The 17,948-nt window shown below is 33.4% G+C and overlaps 1 long non-coding RNA gene across 5 annotated transcripts in view; it reads left to right on the top strand.

Moving 5' to 3' along the window:
- The window catches only part of LOC137490330 (uncharacterized), a 272,586-nt gene that overhangs the window by 17,301 nt on the left and 237,337 nt on the right, over positions 1-17,948 (top strand). For 3 of the 5 annotated variants that reach the window (XR_012384390.1, XR_012384388.1, XR_012384391.1), the window contains exons 1-3: positions 4,005-4,108; positions 5,362-5,449; positions 5,577-5,698. This is a non-coding gene — a long non-coding RNA (uncharacterized lncRNA). Of the gene's footprint in view, positions 1-4,004; positions 4,109-5,361; positions 5,450-5,576; positions 6,320-17,948 lie in introns of those variants that run through there. The other 2 variants (XR_012384389.1, XR_011009725.2) reach the window with 1 other exon arrangement.

The raw sequence follows: 17,948 nt of genomic DNA, 5'->3' as shown, positions 1-17,948 counted from the left end.
GTAATGTTAATCTACTAACACATGTAAGCTCTTTAGTCACAGTAGTTTTTCTAATGCTAAAATATAATTATTTTTGTTGGCAGGAATTTTCAGATTTTCTGGTTCGCATGAAAGGCAGAAAAATAGTAATACAAAATTGAAATATGTATATGTATTTTAATATATATATTACAGCGCAAAATTGTATTGTGTTTTACTATATAACTGCTCCCTACTATTCTTTTGTGTTTCTAAAAAAAACAAATAAATTAATTAATTAAAGGTTGGAAACTGAGACATTTTAATGCAATTTTAAGGTTTAAATAACCTGAAGTAACAAAAAAAAAAAAAAAAATACAAAAAACTGTTATGACTTTTGTCATATGATTTTTACAGTTTGGTGGAACAAAAAAGGATGCATAATAAGTTTGTCAAAAACAATTAAAAAAAGGAAAACAATAAAGTCTTTGTGCCATTTTTATCATTAATGTTTCAACTTTTGTTTACTAATTGTCTATTATAGACACTGATTGCACTTTAGTTTGTCACAATGCATCCATTTAACTACTGGCTTATTGACTGCCCATTATTAAGATATTCACACTACATTAACACTTATAAAGTACTGTATGCTTTTCTTTTACATCCCTAATCCTACCAAATACAGTACTTAAACCCTACTATTACCTTACTAACTAATCAAAATATATGTCATATGCACTTGATTAAATTGCAAAACATGTCTTTTTCACCAAAAAGCCCTTACAAATGAGGATAAGATCAGGCACAGGTCAAGATTTATGTGAACTTTGAGTGTTTACCATGTGGTCAGTTGGGCATTTTGTATGTCTCAGCCCTTTGGTCACATAGTCAAGAAAGACACAAAATAGAAATCTGCTCATTCCTGCTCTGAAGCTTTTCTTCACTGGCTACTGCTCTCTCTTTGGTCTCACATGTAACTTTATTTAACATTTAAACTGGTTACAATTAATATCATATCTTTTTGTTATTTTATGTTTAATTATTTTATACAGCTATTTTACGACTAATTCAGTTGTAACCATAGAAAGTTGTTGTCATTCAATCATTTCATTTTCATGTATTTGTGTTTCTTTTTTTTTTTAATTTAACATCAAAACTTAATTGCTCCATATTGAAATACAATACAGTCACATATTAGCAACGCTCCTCCACGGTTTTAGCTGTTCTAACTGCCCTTATTTCTGTATAAGATTGCAGAAGGATGGTTTGACTAGAAATGTATATACTGATAACATTTTAGTAATTTGGCAAAACTACAGTTTGAATGCTGTAGTTAAAATCCCATTCTAACAATAAGCACCAAATTTATAGTTTCTTGAGCTAAAACTCTTAGTTAATAGTTTGTTAACAGCATCAATTGTAAAATAAAATAAAGTGATACCAAGACACAAGTGTTTCTCTCAATATGAACATTTTAAACAAAGAATATAAACAACAAAAGACAAAATACATTTCCATACCTGTTAAAAAAAAAAAAAAAAATCAGAGGAATGACTCAACACTGCTAATATATATGATGTGTACTGTATGTGGAAAAGAGCACATGTGATCTCCGGCCTAAACAGCACGGCAACAGAAGCGTCAGTGATTTTCAGTTGGGAGTGAAGAACCTCATAACACATCTGCAGAACCAATGAAGGGGAGAATGGAGACAGAGCTGAGAGGCACTTTACCCACGATACCCTGCTTCTGCTGCCCATCTGCTTCCACTCGGGGTAATGGAGTGTTATAGGGCAGTGGTGGCCATTAATTCTGCATGGACAATTTAACATCCAAACCAAAGCAGGCGATCAAAATGGACAATTTTGGTTTCTACTCTATACAAGAAATTGGTTTTGTGAAATAGATTTTTTAGATAAACTTTTTTTTTTATGCTCAGGTCAAAACAATTTGTATTAATAAAAGCTTTTGTGGCTTGTGTTATTGACCAATTAAAGACACTTTTACACAGCCAATCAAACATCATATCTCTTTGGTGTCTTTTTAATTGCATTTAGGATAGCTAAGGTCAAAATGTTATTCGATAAATATAGTTTAATAGTGGATAGTACCGTTTATTGGAAGAGAGAGAAGGGTAGATGAAAATAATTTGGACAGTTAATGTGTCCCTTTTAAATTAAAAAGCTAACTAAAGTAAAAAACAATAACCTTTAAAATAAATATCATGAAATCATGGTAAGATTTATAAATCTTGATAAGATTTAGAAGATTTAACTTCATACCCTTTTCACTATACTAATATACTTTACACACTATTTACATACACACACACACACACACACATACATATATATATATATATATATATATATATATATATATATATATATATATATATATATATATATATATATATATATATATATATTAGTGCTGTCAATCGATTAAAAAAATTAACTAATCAATCGCACCTTTTTAAAAAAATTAATCGCGATTAATCGTATTTAAAATACTGAAACTTGTAATTTTGCAGTTAAATGTAAAATTAATGTAAACGCAATAAAAATAAATTTAAATTCAAAATATAATTGTTTAATAGAATTTTTGTTTAACTTGTAAATCAGATTTCTTCATGTAAACAACATACCCACAATAAACCATCAAGATCCTGGCTTGACAGCCATATTTATTACAGAAATTAAAACACAGGCATGTTAATGACATTTAAATTTCAAAACAATCAATGTCAATAAAGAAAACATTGATTTCCATGTTGGATTCTAAGTGGACTGCAAAAAAATGCCAAAATACAGGAATTGCAGATATGGAAAATGAAAAATTATAATAATAAACTATAGAATACAAACTGTTGCACTCATTGTAAAGTTTTATTGCTGTGAGTTGAGAACATTAATTATAGAGTAGAAACAATTTTGCTTAATCCTCCTTTACATTCATCCAGTTGCTAAGACTAGGAGTATCCCGCAAGTGCACAGAGACTCCCAAATGCCCGCAAATGAATGATAATTTCTTGCAAACCGGTCATTAAATACATTGCACACCCCTCTCGACCCTACTCAGAAACGTTGCTCACTCCACCCCTGACACAGACAGACACACACAACGCGCTGCAGACGTTTTGGCCCCAACGGCCTTCTATACTGGAGCGACTCCCCTCAGCTCAGATTCAACACGCATGATCACGTTCATCAAATTTGTTAAGCGTCCTAAACTAAGCGTCCTAAAGTATTTCACAAGGATTCTGACACAACAACGCGAAGCATACGCTTTCGTTGTGTTTAATGAGGAAACACACTAAACTTGGAGGGCTCATGCTGAAAGGCAGAGTAATGCCCTGTCTTTGACAGCTCGCGACTTCACCAGACGTTCTGAGTACATTTACATAAGACACCAATACTCCGATTGTAATATGATTAAGATAATACTCTTATTAAAATTCTACCATGTAGCCTTAAAAGGAACCTTACCTTAAAGGAACATCGAGTCACGAAATGCGGAGGATTTTCTTTCTGTTCGCCATGCGGTATCAACTTACAACAGATGTCGAAAGTTAAAAATGAAACACCTGAAATTGCATGAAACTCTGGATAACTTGTGATGCAACTAATTGTTTTATACTGGAACATGCCTTCAAAAAGTGCTTCCTTGTTCTTATTCACATTTATTGCATGTTGAACACACGTCCACCACAACAGGAAGTAAAAAAAAATCTGAACTGCGTTAATTGCGTTAATTTTTTTTTAATTATTTAAAATTAATCGCATGCGTTAACGCATTAATTTTGACAGCGCTAATATATATATATATATATATATATATATATATATATATATATATATATATATATATATATATATATATATATATATATATCGAATAACATCCTCAAATTAAGTGAAATTTGCAAGCATATTTATACTGATGTAAGGTGTCATGGTGTCTTGTACTTTTATTTTGAAATTTAGTCTTATCTTTGTATGTGTGTCATGTATTAATTGGTTGATTTAGTCATGTGTCTGGTTTCTCTTTGGTTGTTTCATGTCATGTGATCCTTACTGTTTGATATATATATTTTCATGTTTCCTTGTTCTCTATCTATCTATCTTTGTTTGCGTAACCTCTGTTGGTGAGTTTGTTTTAACTGTCAAGCCAGGGGGAAAAGCGAGACTCCATGAAACACTCAAAGCAAATGTGTCGAAGCTTTAAACGTTTCGAAACCCATCTCTACAGTGACACCTAGTAGTAATTTTTTTTATTTATTGCTCTGGAACAGCTTCAGCAAAGAAACAGTTTAGCAAATAGAGATAATAAACTTCACGCTGTAGAGTTGAGGTTTTAAGTGATTTAGTGAAATCATTTGAATTAGTTTTTTACTTATTGATTTCAATAACTTAATTGCATGGAACATGAAATACAATATTCACAAATTTAGGAATGAAGTATGTTCATGCTGAAGCTGTAGCAGCATCATGGTTCAGGATCTGTAGAGCTGCACATCGAAGATTGCTCTTCAGCGTTTGGACTCTCAGTGATTATTAAACCACACTGAACTGAGCTAAACTGATCTGAACTTAAACTCTGAAAACTGAACTACACTGTTTCAATTTACAATTTACTTTTGATTTTTTATGTGACGCTGCTTTGACAATCTACATCGTAAAAACTCTATACAAATAAAACTGAATTAAATTAAATCATGGCGAATACATGCATAATATTATGAGAAAAAACATCTGTTTATAGATGACATAGACTACTTCTGATTATCGCATGAACTGTAACATTAAATCAACTACTTACCATGGGGGTTTCCCAGAGATGGGTTGCGGCTGGAAGGGCATCCGCTGCGTAAAAACTTGCTGGATAAGTTGGCGGTTTATTCCGCTGTGGCAACCCTGGATTAATAAAGGGACTAAGCCGACAAGAAAATGAATGAATGAATGACTTACCATGGGTTCTTCTGTGACAATTGTCCTTGGTGTGAATGAGCCTTTAACTATACTCCCTACAGTCAGTAAATACCTTTAAATAAAGGTCCAGATCACATGTCACTTTTACAAACATTACATTTCCTGTTGGTAGTGGTATTCAACAAGAAAAAAAAAACATACAAAGCATTTGGCCTGTCCAGCCTCATTTAAATAATTTGTTACCCTGCTGTTATTCATAAATTCAGAATATCCCCAAGACTAATTCTGTGGGATGGGGTGAAAAATGGGTCACAGACCGAAAAAAATAAAAAGGTTGACATCTTCTGCGTTAACTGCTAGACCACAGCTCTAATGAGCCAATGTAATCCATTATAATAAAGACAACTCCGTAGGAGAGTCCTCAAAGATAAAGCTCATCTTTAGCGCTTTGTGTTTTTTGGCGATGCAGGCATGATGAATCATCTCTCTGATCTGCGTAACCTCCTGACTTCTGCAGCCTGGATCATGGCAGAAGATTAAGCAAAGAAACAGCAGAGGTGAGGAGGTGAAGCTAGACGTGGTTTAAATACGACAACACAAATTATACCATAGTTACGAGTTTAATCACGTGGATGATTGCTAATTGCTGTGACATTTGTATGTTTATAATCTGTTTTCTCTCAGTTTAACTGCGGTAACTGCTATACGGGCTGTCAGCAAGGACTAAGACGGTCTGATCAAACTCTGACTCTGAGGTATTCCGGAGAGAGCGAGCGCATGGAGGGACCCTTTGATATCAGAGCTGGGTAATCCACTTTTTTATTCCTCTGTCATGTCTTCATCCCTCCGCCAAAGTGCCCTTTCATTAACCTTTGACTCTTCCTGCCATGGCGTTTGAAGTGCTTGGTCTTAAGTGGGCTTATCGCTCAAGTCATTGCTTTTTTTCTTCCATTCTCTCACACACGCACATCTTTTTTTTTCTGAAAGTATCACTTTCTCACAGGTCTGTTAAAGGGCACAGGTTAGAAAAACTGTCATGACTCTAAACCTGTGTAGTCAGACTTCTCTCTTATATAGCTATTGTTAATTATTCAGTTCAACTTTTTTTATAATAGTTTTTTTTAATATTTTTTATTTACTTTTTATTTGAGGCCTGTGCCTCAGTTGGTGAAATAGTGGAAAAGCATCTGGTCCATCATGTCAAGTTCTTCTGAACCAATGATGCAAGGTAGTTTTTGGAAGCCACTAGACTGGAATATGGTAGTAGGAGAGGTGAGGTGGACACTGCATTGATAGAGCCATGGCTTAGCTGTTCGTTCATGCGATTCAGACTTGCTGAGATGTGGTACTTTTAGTAGGAGATGGCAATTTAATCCAATTCAATTCAAGTTTATTTTTTTAGTGCTTTTCCAACATATGCTCATTCTGAAAACGTAAACCTATATGCATTTCTGGAGATCTAGAATTATGTAGTTAGAACCATGTATGGTTGCATTTCATCTTTAAAACGAACGCTACAGGGCAGTATGATGCTGTACCTTTTCTCGCTTACCAGCTTTTTAGAATACTGCGGTTGGGTTTGTGGAAGGGAGTGGGTGGATTAACCCTTGCTTTTTAAAACACTAATGGTTGGGTTTAGGGAAGGGGGAAAGTGGGGGATTGGTCAGTTGGTCAGTCAGTAAGTCAGTCAGTCGACTGCGACTTCTGGTGGATTTATGGGAGAACAGCCTCATCTGTAGATTGCTTCAATTTTACAGCTGTTTAGGGACAGGCTTTGCAATGGTCTTAATTGACCATTACCAGTTTCTAAATAAAAATTAACCACTTTCACTGTGACGTATGGGGTGCCTCAAGGATCAGTTTTAAGTTATTTGCTGTTTAAAATACACATGCTACTCCTGACATTATTGAAGTCTTAAAGTTCTTAAGGGCACCTATGATGAAAATCATCTTTTGGAAGCTGTCTGAACAGAACTGTGTGTAGGTCTAGTGTGTCCACAGTCATATTGGTGTAGTCTTTTGTTTTTTTTCCTGACATTAAAATAGCATTCAAATCCTATTATAAGGCCCACCGCAACGTGACATAAGAATGCGGTTTCCCCACCCACCAAATTGATTGACAGCAGTGTATTAATATATCTCATGTTTGTAATGAATTACAGCGATTTTACCGTCTTTGCTTTATCACCACAGCTGCATGCCAGTGCAATTATAAAAGAAGATGCTTAAATCTTGATTTGTGGACATTAAATCAGGTTTAATTTGTACGTTAACATAACGCATGTCCATACAGTAGAGGATACTACATGTATCCTGTCACTTTTGCTGTGCAAATCAGTGCAAAGTTAAATGTGGCGCATCTGAGCCAGAGACTGAGGCACACTCTGACAAGCACGTGGGAACAGTGAGTGAAGAGAACTAGCATTAAATACACAGGCAACAAAAACAGCTGCATTGTGTTCAGAGCAGAAAATTCCAATATTCTGAAAGGTATAATAAATGATCTGATGGGTGTTTTGAGCTGAAATTTTACAGACACACTATGGAAACACAAAAGTCATATCCTTAATCTTGAAAAAGAAGTAAAAATAGATGCCCTTTAAAGTTGTCAATGGTTAGCTTCATCCCTCACAAATCTTGGGTCTCATCAATGGTGCTGCACAATCTCTAGAGGCCTCAGGATGGGCATCACCAGGTGGAAACAGAGAACAAAGAAAATAATTAGCGTAGCTGCTGTTCATAATGTATTTGAACAAAAGATATTAAATGCCAATGTAAAAATAAAAAATATAAATATAAAAGCAAACATAGAAAACAAACAAACAAATAAGGCTTAGAAGTATTTCCAACACATAGAAGCAATTCTAAAATCACGCCTCTGTCTTTTATCAATAATTTCCTGACTCTTCCCTACAGACACACACTAATCAAGACAAAAAAGAAAAAAAAAGAAAGAATAATAAGAGCAATAAGCCACTGTACAACAGTAAGAGAATGAGCCGTTTGACATAGTTTTACTTTCAGCTTAAAAAAAATGACCTTAGCGATTCATCAGCAGAACGTTAATTTCTCATGGGATAACACTTGTGGAATGTGTAATCTTTGCACAGTACTGTATTAAGAACCAGCACAGCGGAACAGAGGATAAAATTCTGAATAGAAAGTAGGAGGAGAAGGAAGTGGAGTGAAACTGTTAGGACAGGTGGATAAAGATGGTAGAAGCCTCAGGAGGAAGCTGGATTAAGAGGGTATAGGGGACACTGAACAAGTCAGGAATCACCATTTTGCGACCTTTTTTAATTGCATTAATTTACATATTTCCTAATTAACACATGATATGCTGAAAAGTGAACATCTCAGGAGCAAAATGTGAACAAAACGGAGTTTGCCAACATATTAAATATTAATTATTATTATTATTATTATTATTATTATTATTAATGATATTTTAATTGTTAATATTGTTGTTGTTGTTGTTGTTGTTGTTATTATTATTATTATTATTATTATTATTATTGATATTGTAATTGTTAATATTGTTGTTATTATTATTATTATTATTATTTTATTGTCTGTTGGTAAATAGACAATAATATTAGATAATAATTTGTGGCCTAGGTGATTTATTTATTTATTTATTTTATTTATTTATTTTTTCAGATTTTTTTTCAAATTTTTTTTAAAGTTTTTATTGCAGAGAGATACAATTCACAGCATCTGTATATGACATGTCACTTTTACCGCTTTTCAGTTTAAATTCTCCTATAAGGGATCAAAGAGGAAACAAATTTCTTAATGACAGTGACAGAACAACACATTGCTATGCCTGATTTTACATCATCCTTATCAAAAACTATACAGAAGAAATAAAATAACACATTTGTGGTGGACTAGGTTTATACCAGCACCTAGTAATGGCTTTTTTTACTTGAAGCAAGGATCCCTCTGTACATAAATTAGTTTTTCTTTCCAAGGAATTTATTGATAGCATAGCCAAATAAAGTACCTCAAAGCTGAAATCAATTGAAGTATTTAAGATATTTTATAAAATGCCATGCATCCCTTTCCAAAAAAATTCTAATATTAGGACATACCCAAAATGTGAGAGAATGGTTAGTATCCTGTAATCCGCAATGCCTCCTACTATTTAAGTTCCCATAAAATGAAGGAAAAATGGAAAAGGAAAAAAAAAAAGAATATTTCTCCAGCAAAAATCTCTTCAATACAAAGAATGGGAAGTATAGCCCATTATAATTTACATATATTTAGCCAATCCTCATTGCTTTTATTGTCAAGTAATTGCGCAGGGCTATAGCTACTAAACATGTAATATAATTGCACATAACGTCACCTTTTAATCCAAACAGATTCTTGTGTTTGGATTTACACAAATCTAGTAAAGTTGTCATTTTGTAAAGTTGGATCTTTGAAATTGCATTGCAAATGTTTGCATTTTCAGGCTGTCTGAAGTAAAGAAAGTAAAGAAAGAAGTTCAATAAGGATTTAAGTGATAAGGAATTTTTGTAAGGACAAAAAGTTATATTTTTTTATTAAGTTCAGCAGGGACACAAGCCTGCCACATTGTTTAATATATATTGGCTAGTTTTGAAAGCGAAATCTGTGTGAGCTGTGTTTCCTACCATACATTGCTAGTTTGTTGACAGTAAAAATAAATTGGCAAAATACAATTTTAAAATTGTGTGTGTGTGTTCATCGTATCTGGCAATATACCTAAAGGAATAATAATTCTGACATGGTTAAGGTGTTTAGGAATGGACAAAACAACATTTCAGATGTTTTACAGTGCGTTCAGCCTGCTTGTTTGTCCATTCATATACATTTTCATCACATGATCTCTTATAACAAAATCACATGAACCACAGCTAATGGTAGAGCTAATTGGTGAATGGGGATGATTGGGAGGCCATGGGTAAAGGGCTTATGGCGTGAATTTGGCCACAACACCAAGGTTACACCCTTACGCTTTACGAGAATTGCCATTGATTTTTAATGACCACAGAGAGTCAGGACTTCAGTTTAATGTCTCATCCTAAAGAAGGGAAGAAGAAAGAAGGTGCACAAAAGACTGTAAAGTTTATTTTGTTGAAAAAAGCAGTGTGTTCATTTGTTAAGATGCTGCAAGTTTGGGTGTGTGTATTCAGCACTGATATGGTTCCAACATCTGTTGTGTCTCTGTGGAGGTGTTAAATTTATCTCTGTTACGAAACACTGGAGAAACATACACTTAGAAAAAAAGCTAGTGTTTACCAGCTGCTTTAGTGCTGTTCACTAACTATACTTTTTTTCTGAAAATGACTCTTTGTTTTCAGAATGTAACTGTGAAGCCAGAATGGATACATTTCAGGTTTTTAATTCATCTGTTTGGTTCATCTAAACCGCAGCATTCGCATTCAATACTTCTGTATTCAGTATGCACACTCACGCGCACACACTTCAAGGCCTTTCTGTCAGCTACTATAACATTTGCATCACACTTGGACAGCTACTGTACACCCACCCATACATGATCGCATACTGTGTGCTGTCTCTCTTTCTGTCTCTGTGTGATATTACCTCACTGTAATCCCACCTGAATGGCACACAGATGGATTTAATTAAACCTATTAAGGTTTAACTGAATTGACAACCAGTGATCAGACTGATGTATGATATAGCCGTTCAAACCACTTACAGTAGTCAGAAATGCATGTATTGTACATCTCAGACATACTGTAAGCAGTGGTGAAGAGTAATGAGAATCATATTCAAGTAAAAGTACCAATTTTTGTCAAAAATGTAGAGTAAAAGCAGCTTTTGTAAAAATTATTAAAGTATGAGTAAAAGTAGCTCTTTTTAAAAGTACTCAAGACTAGTGAGTAGTGAGTAACGAATATTACGCTGTGGAAGGTTAAGGCATTTGCATGCTGTGTGCACGTGCATGCGCACGCACACGTAATAACGTAACATTCTGTAGTGCATTTAGTTATTGTTTAAGGCCATTTGGTGATTTCAGTCATCATACAGTAGGCATTCATCATCTTCTCATCAGTCTTTTGGTCACTGTGTGTAAAAATTTTCTTTTTGGACACTTTAAATGCTTCCAAACGGTTTGCTGTATTTATATGGAACCCATGTCTAGAGGTTGCTTGATTTGATGCGATTTATTTCTATGAGATATTTGATTGAACAGGAATCACAGGTCTGATTTTTTTTCTACTCAGCCATCCCTATAGAGAAGAAAATAAAGTAGTGACTGCAGTTTATTGGAAAATATAGTGGAGTTTTAAAATTACTTGGTAAATTCAACATAAACTCATTTTGAAAGAGTAGCCCTATATACATTTCTGGAGATTGTGAGTTAAGTAATCAGAAGTGTGTATGTATGCATGTATGTTCATGAGAATATGGTCAAATCTAAAAATGTGGTAAATATCAGACGAGGGCTTTTCTTTTTCTGGATTGATTTTTAAAACTGACGGTTGAGTTTAGGTAAATGGGTGGGTACTGGTCAATCGGTGCTTTTGAAAACACTATTGGTTGGGTCTAGAGGAGGAGGACGGTGGGTCAGTTGATCGGTCAGTCAGTCAGTCAAGCAACGACCTCTGGTGGATTTACACAAAAACAGCCGGCGCAAATGGCACTCTCAAAAGAAATTTGAGATCCCAAAAAGCATACACAGCACCCTCCAGTGGAGTCGTGAAAACTAAAACTGCAACAAAGAAAAGTACTTTCTGGGACGTATTTTGCACTCTTCAGAAATGTATATAGTGGTACGTTTTCAGAATAAGCCTGGATTGAGTAAATAACAAGTCCTGAACAAGGATGAGTAATAAATAAGTAATTTATAAAATAAGTTTTTATTTTTGGATAAACTTCCTTTAATTCCTTAAATCATATCCCATAAAATAAATATTATGCTGGTAGCACAATCTGTTATTGTTTAATGGGGTATTTCAATGTGAGCACAAATCAGGAAGGGTTTACTGCTGTTACACCGTTTTTGTCAGTACACCTATTAAATAAAGAGCCTTTTTTTAAAGTGTTTTTTTTTTTAACTAATACAACATTATTGTAATGTGTTACCTAAACTATTTTGTTGCTGATGGGTCATAATTTGTATCTATTTATTTTGGTGGTTCATTCAGCTGTATTCAATAAACACTATGCTGAAGGAAAATAAATGAATAATGCATTTATTTATTTATTTATATTTAATGTAAATTTATCTGTGAGCTGTGTTTCCTATCATATGTTCCTACACTTGATATTAAGAATAAACTAGCATAATACATTTGGTAAATTTAGAATTTTAAAGGCTGTAATGAACAACTAATCTTTAATTGGGAACACCTTGTTAGTTTTCAGTTTTATGTGGCTTTCAATTAATCATTACTGAATTGAAAGTCTGAAAAATAAACTTATTTATTTTTGCATTATTTTTTATAGACTTGATATTGTTTTATAGTAAAATAGTAGTGTGACAGGTGATGCATTTAGTCACAAAATCCACACATACTATAGGGTGTCACAGGAGATGCATTTGAAGTGTGTATTACTACCAGGTGTAAATGGCGAGCCATATCCCTTATCTCACCACTTGAGCTCTGCTCACCCGAGACTAATGTTAATGCCAAGCATGACACTTATAAGACATTTACACTCTTATAACAATCTTTAATGAACCACACGTATCATCTATGAAAATTGTCCTCCTCCTGACGCTGGTTTATAATGGTGCAATGTTGGTACAGGCCTCTTGAGAGTGGATCAGAGATGTGGGTAAGGATTCCTGTAAAAATGAGCAATATATTTATTTCATAGCATCATATTATACTAGCAACTAAAATAGCTCTCAAATAAATACAGTTTAAAAAAAATGTAGACCACTTGAAGATTTATTTTGAATGCTTGTTAGATGCAATTTCCTATGTTTACACCAAGTGCAATTCAGACTTTTCGTCAGGAAAAGAAATTAACTGAAAATTAATCGGCCTTTCAGAATTCTGCAGGGATATTATATTTGCTTCAGTAAATCGAAGGAAGGACTGGAACATGGAATTACCCGTGTCTGTACACATAATAACATGATTCATTTCAGCAGATTAGCTGTGAGTGGAGGGTAATTGTACGCTTGTGTTTCTCAGCAGGTGGAGATCAGTAAAATAGTGATTCACTCTCTCAGGCTCTCAAAGAACTAGCAGTGTTCGGACCAAAAATTACACCCCTTAGACTGTGTTGACAACATAGATTTAAGATATCAGTTTGGATGTTATAAAGTCCACATATAGAGTATGCTGAGTGCAATTGGATATAATATTTTAATGGGAGATTTGAAGAGGAGCACAAATATAGTATATGATCATCATCATCATAGTATATGACATCATAATCTATGTTTAAAATTGCCTACAATCTTCAACCTTTAAACTCTGCTTACCACAGTGCTCTGACCTTTGTTACAGGCTAACGTAGACTAACTCACCATTATGAACTGTATGCCAAAGCTGAGTGGCCTTCTCTGAATGTAAGAAGGTTCAGAGCTCTTCTAGGTCTGGCGCCTTTATACCCATGTCCCCTTCTTCATAGGTGAAAAAGCCAGTATGCCCTATGTTATTAATCATTTGACTGTTCCTTGGGTTCGAACTGAAAAAGGGAAGCAAGCCTTTAGTCATGCCATCCCCTCATCCTGGAATACTCTTCGGTCTGAATGAAAAATATCTGAGCTCATCCCAATTATATAATTTTGCTCCAGCCTTTATAACTAACAACAACAGTCCATTTCTCAATGTATGTGTTTTTAACATTGTGTAATGTGGTATAGCTGAATAACTAAACTATATTTGCATATTATCTTTAAATTAAATGTATTTATTTATTTATTTAATTATTTATTTTCCACACAGAAAGTCGTGTGATTTGGCCAGGTCACTCTTGTTAATGAGACCTTGATCTCAATCAGTTTTTAATCTGGTTACACACACACACACACACACACACACACATATATGTGTGGTGCCAGGACCGCATAATAAGTCCTTGCTTAGAAGATTAAAACGGTGTGATTTCTAACTACAGCTGATCAAATGATTAAACTGGTAAGTGATATTCTAAGTCGATCTTTCTCTTTTGTATTGATTGCAACTATGCAGTTCATTTATAAGCACAGTGCCTATTTTAATACAGTTACTTTCCTATCCTGGTTCTCAACAGTGTTATTCAGAGAACTTACCCCTGACCACTCCCTCAATATCACAAACACAACAGCAGTCTGGTAGTGATTACGCTGCTTTTTTGCTCATGTCATGTTATGTGTGTGTGTGTGTGTGTGTGTGTGTGTGTGTGTACACACACACACACACACATATACATACATACATACATACATACATACATATACAGTTGAGGTCAGAATTATTACCCCCTCTTTGAATTTTTTTTTCTTTTCTTAATTATTTCAAAAAAGATGTTGAACAGCAAGGAAATGTTCTCAGTGTGTCCATAAATATATCGACAGTATGTCGATAATATTTTTTCTTCCAATTAACCTAGTTAAGCCTTTAAATGTCACTTTAAGCTGTATAGTGTCTTGAAAAATATCTAGTAAAATTAGAGTTATTAGAGATGAATGATGAAAACTATTATGTTTAGAAATGTGTTGGAAAAAATCTTCTATACTTTAAACAGAAATTGGGGAGAAAAAAGAAACAGGGGGGATAATAATTCTGACTTCAACTGTATTTATATTTTAAAAAAGCCTGACATGAATATTGCCAAAAAAGGCTTCCTGATTGAAAATAAATGCAAGTAAAATAATTGTATATTTGTTTTATATGATTGTAAGTAAATCCAATTTTATTATAAAGGATTATAAAAAAAAATCATCTTGACCAATTTATTTTATTACATTATTGCTTATAAAAAATAATGTACATAATCAATGGCACAATAAATTGTTTAGAAGAGCCCTTAAAAAAACTTTATACATTATAAAGTTTAAAGAAATAACAAAGTAATACATTATACTGTTTATAAAAATGTTTAGATTTAGGTTTTAATAATTTTTTATTTTTCATCAAAGTAAAAGAATCCTGATAATAATAATAATAATAATAATAATAATAATAATAATAATAATAATTTTGCTATAATATTTGTTGTTTTGAGTTTCAATAATATCTTTTAAGCTCCAATAAGTTATTTTAGCATTTTTAATTTCTAACTTAATCCGTTTTTTATTACATAGTGTAAATAATTTAGAGCCATGGGTCGTCCTGTGGTGCACACTCACACCTGAGGAAACAGGCAACAAATTAGCCAGTGTTTATAAGTAAGGTCTCCTGTGTAACAGCTGTCCAGATGTTTCCCAGCCTGGCCTGAGCCTCTTAACCACCGCAGAGACACCTGGCCACACTGCCCGCACTCTCTGGCCATATGTCAATGCGCAAACACACATACACACACATATCTATGCCAGCTCAAATGCACCAACATAAATAATGGAGCAATCTGCTGCAACAAATCTGTGGTTTGCTTGTCTTGCCTTACAGTGTATTTATAACGCTATTGTATATGAAACTTCAGTCACTTTACACACATCATTTTGTTGAGCATATGTATGTCAATATAAAGACCCATACAGTATATCTTGAATTTATTTAAAATGCAGTTAGAATGCACATAAATATGACTATATAACTGATTTGCATGAATATTAGTTGAAGATGAAGGTGACCGCTGTACAAGCTGTGAAGGTGATTAACCATGCTGTTTGACATGAGTGCTGCTATTTGATCCTCCGATCACATTTTACAACAACAAAAATGCATTCCTACAAGCATTCCCTTCCACTAATGCAATTGAACCCTGTCAGAGAGAGAGAGAGACGTACACAAAAACACAGATTTCAGTATCAACCTTAGCGCACCTCACTTTAATCAATTCTAATCTGACTTAGAGTAAAATATGATTCATACGTCTCCACGGCAACCTGACAGCTGTGCATGGAGGTAGATGTAATTCAAAATCTAGCGGATCAGAGAAAGCAGGTTCGCTTACTAACTCAATGCACTATTAACACTGCAGAAATGCTTTTACTTGGTGTTTTTGTCTTGTTTACAATTATTAATATATCTAAAAATATGTGCATTTAGATGCATCTCACAATGTTCTGTTGATTGTCATCATTGTTTGTTTATATAAGGGAATCGTATTTATCATCGGATATGTTTTCAGTTTATTGCATTTGTGTTTGTACAATGTTATTATTAGCAGTAGTAGTAGTAGTATTTATTATATGCATATTTCTATTTGTTTTAATAAAAACACGTTTAGAATTGTCCACCTGTCTGGTTTTGCAGATGTACTGTATTGATCACTATTTGGGGCATAGGACTAGGATGTGTGTTTGGATATAACACATATATTAACACGTATTCTTTGACCACACTTCGTTATTATTTTTCTATTATAAGTTTGCTGGAATTTAGAACTGAAATAGAAATAGATTAGAAACAAATCTTTGCGGTTAATAAACTAAATTAAATATGTGATCTTCAGTGGAGTGATTTTCCACCATTACCTTACTCCACAGATGAAAAGGAGTAACAAGTAAAGGAAAGTAAAGAGGCTGAATGGAGGAGGCTCGTCCTTTATCCTTGCACTACAGATGGTCTGTTTAACGGTTGTTTTTTGCAGTAAAGCGTTCAGTTTTTCCACAAGCAAAGTCTGTCATGTAAATAACAAATGCACTATTGCGTGACACAACTGACTCTTAAAGATGGGAAATGAGACTCTGATTGGTTTAATGCACGTTATGCTCATAACACTCCCAAAAGTCATTAAGATTAAAAGCACAACCCTGTTAGACCATATCCCAGGGTGTGAGTTTTTTTTTTTTTTTTGTCCTTAAAATTGCAAAACTGAATTCGGACACTCCCATAATGCTTTTGCACCATTTGAACAACCATTGCATTTGAAATAGAAAGTTGTATTTTAATGTTCCCATATGTAGTCATTCTCTTAAAAGTATTTATTTTTCATTAATTCACTTTGTTAACTCAGCTTCACAATTTATTTTTAAAAACATCTGTAGTATTTTTAGAACATTTTTATTCATTGAATTAAATCAGAATTCAAAACAATAAGTTAAAGGTGTGGTAGGTGATCTGCCAAAATGCTAACTTTAGCATAATAGCTTTGAAAATGCATGTCTATGTCTTGCTTTCCAAAGCCACGCCTCTTTGAAGGTGCACTGAATAGATGACCATAGACAACCTTATACAACACTATCATGTCATTCGCCAGTTAGAAAACTCTATTGAGACGCACCCTTTGTCCAGTGTAGTTGTTGACAGGCCAATGGGTGCAGGATTTATATTTTCCTAAAATTCCCTATATTTATAAGTGTTTAAAATTAGGGTTCAAGTGTATTTCTATTTGTAACTAAATCTATTTTTTTAAAATACAGATATAGTATGTTAAAAGCACATTTTAGTTCAATTTCAGGGTGTCTCAAAATAGCACAGTTGAGTACAATTAGATGGTATTAAGTTTATTTTAACATATACTTAATACTAACTTTTAGTACATTAAGTACAAAATTAGTGTGCGAAAATAGTGTGCGAAGATAGTATTAAATATATATTTAGTTACAACTAGAAATACACTTGAACCCTACTTTTAAACATTTAAATATATTTATGACAGATTTAAAGTAAAATAGTAATATATTAAAAGAATATACAAATTGTAAAAAAAAAAAAAAAAAAGGTGCTAAATACTGTATTAAAAGTATGTTGGGAAAACGTACTTCTACTACAATACATTGCTAATAGATTTTTAATAAAGTAAATTTAATGTAAACTTAAAATTACCACACTCAAAACCAATTTAAGTGTTAGTGATAATATTGCATTCGCAATAAGTGTACTTAAGTACAACTTTTGGGAAAATATACTTTTACTACAATACATTACTAATAGATTTTTTATATATTAACTTATTTTAAACTTAGGATTTGTATGTAAACAGTGTACTAAAAATCAACTAATGTTTAAA

The sequence above is a fragment of the Danio rerio genome, chromosome 8, assembly GCF_049306965.1.
Source record: "Danio rerio strain Tuebingen ecotype United States chromosome 8, GRCz12tu, whole genome shotgun sequence".
Lineage (NCBI taxonomy): Eukaryota > Metazoa > Chordata > Actinopteri > Cypriniformes > Danionidae > Danio > Danio rerio.
The sequence above is the reverse complement of the archived record's forward strand: the minus strand, read 5'-3'. Positions and strand labels throughout refer to the sequence as shown.